The sequence below is a fragment of the Rhinopithecus bieti genome, unplaced genomic scaffold (assembly GCF_001698545.2).
Source record: "Rhinopithecus bieti isolate Rb0 unplaced genomic scaffold, ASM169854v2 scaffold_57691, whole genome shotgun sequence".
NCBI classification, from domain to species: domain Eukaryota; kingdom Metazoa; phylum Chordata; class Mammalia; order Primates; family Cercopithecidae; genus Rhinopithecus; species Rhinopithecus bieti.
Window position 1 is genome coordinate 2,158,340 of NW_016824383.1, and position 6,197 is coordinate 2,164,536.

A 6,197-nucleotide genomic window follows, 5' to 3' on the forward strand; every position below is an offset into this window, starting at 1 on the left:
CTAGGTACAGAGGCTGATTCATAAGTTACATAGCCATAGGATAACACTGCAAATGCTAGCAGGGTGAGAAGGTCCCAGGTAGACTGGAGATCTCCCCACCAAAGACCAGAGCCCCTTTAAGCATCACAGCTCTTCCCTACCACACAAGATGTACATAAGCCTCACCCCTGCTCCACATACCATCTTAGGAAGGGAAAGGGGCTGAGGGGAGAACATGCATCTGGCAGACCAAGCACTTTTAGTCAAGAGGAACTGGGCACAACCAAATGATCGGATCAGACAAAACTTTAAACCAATTCAGATATCAAATTAATTGTTTCCAGGCCACCAAGTTGTATTATGTGTTTAAATTCTACAATGTATATGCAAAGTGCTGTATTATCACAGGACTGTGGGTTGGTGGAGGAAGTAGAAGTGGGACCATTCACCACCAGGGTCACTATCTCAATCAACAACTTCAGAAAACCCTTAGGGATGGTCCTGGTGTCTCCTCTGGTGTTTTCTAGACTAGACTGGATGTGTTCCAAAGATTCTCACGACTTTGTGCTGTCACTAGCTTCAGGTAATGAAGTTTCACAGCCTGGAGGAGTGCTAATTAAAGTCAATAGCAGCTTGATGATCCTGACACCACACCCTCAATAAACAAAACCATTGCTTAGTCTGTCAGCTGCTTTAGATGCTCAGGCAAAGTGAAGGGCTGTCAGATAGAAACTGGGAAGTGGGCAGAGCTGGGCAGGGCTAGCAGAGGGTGAGCTGAGGGTGAGCCGAGAGCCGGCTGAGGGTGCGCCGGTGGGGAGAAGGTGGACCTTTTCATCTTGCCTCTGTTCTGTAGGGGTGGTACATCTTCCATTTGGGATAAGGAAATCTCTACCACAGCAGGAGGAAAGGCCAGTAGCCTGGCCAGCCGCGGTGCCTCACGCCTGTAATCCCAGCACTTTGGGAGGCAGAGGTGGGTGGATCACTTGAGGTCGAGTTCGAGACCAGCCTGGCCAACATGGCGAAACCCCATCTCTACTAAAAATACAAAATATTCGCTGAGCATGGTGGCGCACACCTGTAATCCCAGCTACTCAAGAGGCTGAATCAAGAGAACTGCTTGAGCCCGGGAGGCGGAAGTTGCAGTGAGCCAAGATCGCACCACTGCACTCCACCCTGGGAGACAGATAGCAACTCTATCTCAAAAAAAGAAAAAAAAAAGGCCATTAGCCTTAAGCCTTTTCAGGTTGAGGAGGTGAGTTTTTTATTGTAAACAAACAAACATAACAGTTCTTTGGACATGAAACAAAAGTAAATACTAGGACTTACAGATGACTTCCCATCTTAAGCAGCCTAGGAATCACAGCTATTAATAATGACGTTTTCCTGGAAGGAGCTCCAAGAACTTGTAAACCAAAAAGTATCTGAAACATCTTAATTGATTTAGGAGTCTATTTTGCCAGGGTTAAAGACATGCCCATGATATAGGCTCACGAGTTGCTGACAACATGTGCCCAAGGTGGTCAGCCTATGACTTGGTTTTATATAGTTTAGGGAGACATAAGACATCAACCAATACATGTAAAGTGTATATGGGTTTGATCCAGAAGGGCAGGACAACTGGAAGCAGGGACTTCCAGGTCATAGGCAGATTCAAAGCCTTTCTGATTGACAGTTGGTTATTACCTAAAGGTTGGGATCAATAGAAAGGAATGTCTGGATTATGACAAGGGCTTGTGGAGACCAAGGTTTAATCATGCAGATGAAGCCTCCAGGTAGCCGGCTTCAGAAAGAACAGATCGTAGATAATTCTTTTTTTTTTTTTTTTTTTGAGACGGAGTCTTGCTCTGTCACCCAGGCTGGAGTGCTGTGGCCGGATCTCAGCTCACTGCAAGCTCCGCCTCCCAGGTTCACGCCATTCTCTTGCCTCAGCCTCCCGGGTAGCTGGGACTACAGGCGCCGCCACATCGCCCAGCTAGTTTTTTGTAGTTTTTAGTAGAGACGGGGGTTTCACCGTGTTAGCCAGGATGGTCTCGATCTCCTGACCTCGTGATCCGCCCGTCTCGGCCTCCCAAAGATATTTCTTTTCAGACTTAAAGAGTTTATTCTACCAGTCTTAAGGTCTGCGTTGATGTTAATGGTTATGAGGCATGTCCGATCTCCCCTTCCCATTACGGCCCGAACTAGTCTTTCAGGTTCACTATGGAATCTCCTCGGCCAAGAGGAGGGGTCTATTCAGATGGTTGAGGGGTTTCAAATTTTATTTTTTGTTTACAAACTGTATACCCATCATTCATATCCATTTTGTATGAATAAAGGCAGCCAACTTGGGTCATGACACGATCATTACTTAAGTAGTCCTGGAGTAACTACTAGAGAGTTAAAAGTGAATCTCTCAGTGGCTGGAAGATAAAAGGAGCAAGTAAGAGGACAGTTGCTTTTCTTTCTAGGCACTTTCGCGCTTCCCAAGTGCTAGGCACTGTGTGAGGCAGGGAAGGAGGTTCAGACACAAAAACTGAGAGGAAGAGGAGCAAATATGTACACACGACAGTCATTCAATTATATATTCATTCAACATTTATTGAACTCTGATTATGGACTGGACATTAGGTGTTGAAGACAGCTATTAACAAAATAGTCCTTGTGTCACAGACCTGCCTCTGTAGTAAACAGATGATAAACCAACACATAACATAGTATCGGGTAGCGACATGTGTTATAAAGAAGGCATGTTAGGGAGCTAGATTGTGACTGAGCAGGAAGAGAAAGGAGCTGCCCTTTTAGGGGTTGGTAGGTAATGTCTGAGATGACATTTGAGTAGAGACCTGAATCAAGTTGGAGGATGTGATGGTTAAATTTACGTATCAACTTGACTGCACTACAGGCTGCCCAGATTAAACACTGTTTCTGGATGTCTGTGAGGGTGTTTCTAGATGAGATTAGCATTTGGTTTAGCGGGCTCAGTAAAGGAGATGACCCTCCCCAATACGGATGGACACCATCCAATCCCTTGAGAGCCTGAATAGAACAAAAAGGTGGAGGAAAGAGGAATTCACCCCTTTTCCTTCCCGCCTGAGTATGTGAACCAGGGCATAGATCTTCTCCTGCCCTTGGTGCCCCTGCCCTGGCCTCTGGACTTGGGTTGAATCATGCCACCCCCTCCCCTGGGTCTCCAGCTTACAGGTGGCAGATCATGGGACTTCTCAGCCTCCATAATCAAGTGAGACAATTCCAAATATGAAAGTTCTTTCTATAGACAGTTGAGTCTTAAACAACACACATTACTTACATGCAGATTTTCTTCTGCATCTGGCACCCCTGAGACAGCAGGACCAGCCCCTCCTCTTCCTCCTCCTCCTCCTCAGCATACTCAACGTGAAGATGATGAGAATGAAGACCTTTATCGTAATCCACTTCCACTTAATAGGAAATATATTTTCTCTTCCTGATGATTTTTAAATAAAATTTTCTTTTCTCCAGCTTACTTTATTGTAAGGATACAGTATATAATACATGTACCAAATATGTTTTTTTTGTTGTTATTTTGTTTTCTCACTGTTGTTGCCCAGGCTGGACTGCCATGGCACAATCCCGGCTCACTGCAACCTCTGCCTCACAGGTTCAAGTGATTCCCCTGCCTCAGCTTCCCAAGTAGGTGGGATTACGGGTGCATGCTACCACATCTGGCTAATTTTTGTAGTTTTAGGAGAGACGGGGTATCGTCATATTGGTCAGACTGGTGTCAAATTCCTGACCTCAGGTGATCCGCCTGCCTTGGCCTCCCAAATTGTTGGGATTACAGGCGTGAGCCACTATGTTCAGCCCCAGATATGTTTTTAATCAGCTGCTTATATTCCCAGTAAGGCTTTTGGTCAACAGTAGGCTATTAATAGTTAAGTTTGGGAGATTCAAAGGTTATATATGGACTTTCCACTGCAAGGAGATCAGTGCCCCTAACCCCAGAGTTGTCCAAGGGTCAAGAGTACATCCAATCCTCTCCTTTCTCTTCTCAGTCTCCACAAGTTCCCCCTCCGTCATCATGCATTTATCTTCATTATTTTGTTTTCCTTCATGCTTACTCACTCTCATCCACATGCACATATTTCTCCCCCTGTCCAGCACAAGAGTGCACACCTGTCACCTCCCCCGGCTTCTGTATTAGTCCATTTTCATACTGCTGATAAAGACATTCTCGAGACTTCATAATTTATAAAGAAAAAAGTTTAATGGACTCACAGTTTCACGTGGCTGGGAAGACCTCACAATCACGGCGGAAGGTGAAAGGCATGTCTTACGTGGTGATAAGATGATAAAGAATGAGAGCCAAGCCAAAGCAGAAACCACTTATGAAACCATCAGATCCCGTGAGACTTATTCACTACCACAAGAACAGTATGGGGGAAGCCGCCCCGTGATTCAATTATCTCCCACTGGGTCCCTCCCACAACACATGGGAATTACATCAAGATGAGATTTGGGTGGGGACACAGCCAAACCATATCACCCTCTATGATGTCCTCACAGTCGTTTAAGAAAATCTTCTCTCTCTGATGAAATAAAAATTTTAGAACTTGGAAAATCCTTAGAGTTGACATGGTTATTCTCAGTGCACACACACACCCCTCCCCACAATCCTCCAGATGTGTGCCTAAGTTATCCTTTGCTCAAACCTCCTACTTAAAAAGGCTTTGAGGAAGATGTTGTCCCTACTGGCAGAGGATGAACCCTCAACTGAGAGAGGGTTGAGACAGAGGGAAGCTGACTCTCTTCCCCTCTGCGCCCTCATGATCAGCATCACATCTTTTAATGTACCTTCATCACCTCTTCCTTTCTTTTTTCCACTGCCTCCATGTCAATGCTGGACAGGAGCATGAGTGAATCATGAGTTTCCTTCCATTTTCAAAACAAACCTTGAACTTAGGAATGAAGGTGAAAGAATGTTTTTTCCTGAGTCAACAGTGTGAACCGGCTGGACTGTTTTATAAAAGTATCACACCCTCTGGATGTTTCACAAACTGATTTGCATGGCACCAGATGAGTTTCCTTTTTCCTCTTTCAATCAACTCAAGTAAATATACAACATGCAGCCAAATTACATCCTCTCGCAGGAAGAGAGGTTTCAAAATCTTTTCTTATTGTTTACCTGAATCTGTTTGTTCAGTTTCTCAGACAGGAAAGATATCCTCAGAACGAAGTTACTGGAAGGATTTTCAGGTGACACAGGCTGCAGCTGGAACTTAGTTATGTAACTTTGGTTTTGTGGCTTTTTCCATTTTCAGGGTGTAGAGCAGATACTGACTAATTAACATGGAAATTGATTTGTGTACTTGAGCATTCCAGCTAGCTGCGACAAGCATTTCACGCTCTGTGTTGGAAAATGTTCTCATTGCTTCTTTGGTAATGCTGAGCCATGGATAGATGACAATGACAGTTCACTTTTGTCACTCTGCGAATGATGGAGTAAATAAGTGCCCCATCCATAGAACCACAGAGCTCATGTAATCCTCTCAAAAAGGGACCCTGATCCAGCAACTTTGACATAACCTGACTTTCTTTGGACACTTCCAGTGACAGAAGACTCACTACTGTCATCCAGCTGTTTGCCATGGCTCTGCTAGGTCTGAGTTAAAGAGGGTCACTCACATGAGTGTTTCCCCTTTTGGAGCTCCCAGTGAGAGGCCACAACCCCGGGGCAACTGGAAAGATGCCCATCCAATAGTCTACTCCCTCTAAGGTCAGAATTCTCTCATAAAGGTGCAGTGGCATGCACCTGGAGTCCCAGCTACTCAGGAGGCTGAGGTGGGAAGATCGCTTGAGCCTGAGTTCAAGTCCACTCTAGGCAACACAGCAAGACTCCATGTATGTCTTTTTTTTTTTTTTTTTTTTTTATTGGAAGACGGAGTTCCCTTTTCTGCTCTGGTCAACCCCAGGCTGGAGTGCAGTTGGCCGGATCCTTCAAGCTCACTGCAAGTCCGCCTCCCGGGTTAACGCATTTTCTCTGCCTCAGCTTCCGGAGTACAGTGGGAACTACAGGCGCCCGCCACTCGCCGGCTTTAGTTTTCTTTTTCTTGTATTTTTATAGTAGAGACCGGGGTTTTTCACCATTCAATTAAGCTCAGGAATTGGTCCTCGATCTCCTGACCTCGTGATCCGCCGTCTCGGCAGGTCCCAAAAGTGCTTGGGCATTACGGTTGCAAGCCAACCGCTTGCCGCGACTCCAT